The sequence below is a fragment of the Octopus bimaculoides genome, chromosome 5, assembly GCF_001194135.2.
Source record: "Octopus bimaculoides isolate UCB-OBI-ISO-001 chromosome 5, ASM119413v2, whole genome shotgun sequence".
In the NCBI taxonomy this organism is placed as follows: Eukaryota; Metazoa; Mollusca; class Cephalopoda; order Octopoda; family Octopodidae; genus Octopus; species Octopus bimaculoides.
Window position 1 is genome coordinate 93,760,891 of NC_068985.1, and position 703 is coordinate 93,761,593.

Sequence of the window (703 nt, forward strand, 5' to 3'; positions counted from 1 at the left end):
ATATATATGTATATGTGGGCACAAGACGTCATGAAACGTGTACAACGAAAAAGTACGAAGCACGAGTACATGGAACAACGAACAACGAAAGACACAAATGGAAAACAAAACAAACAACATAAAGAACGACCCTTCATGAATTGTTGGCTGTTTTTCTAGTCTCGTATTTCGAGCATTTAACAACAATATACGCTTTCGATAAAACAGTTGCTCTCGCAAAGGAAATTAAATAAAATTTAGGGATTTTGCGTAGGGTCAAAATTGGTAACACAAATAGTACAGTGAAAACAAACAGGAAGGGCTGCTAAGCCTAAACGAGGTTGTGGTGGCGAACGCGTAAATCAAGCTAGGACAGGAGACAAACAAGAACACGTCTTTCTTGTCCCAGCTACAACGGAGGGAAAGAAAGAAATATGGCCGATGGTCACGTGGGATCCACGTAAGCAAGGGAGGAGTGAGGGAGAGAGAGTGACAGAGTAATAGGATAGAATAGTGGGAGAAGGTGAGGGAAAAGAATAAGAGAGAGAAAAACAAAAGAGTAAAAAGATCGTAGAGAGTGCGCATCAGAATTATTAAGATAAAACTTACTTGGAAGAGGATGCGTGGCGTTCAGTCATATAACAATATAAATAATATATATATATATATATGTGTGTGTGTGTGCATATATACATACGCATATATACATACTTACATCTATACG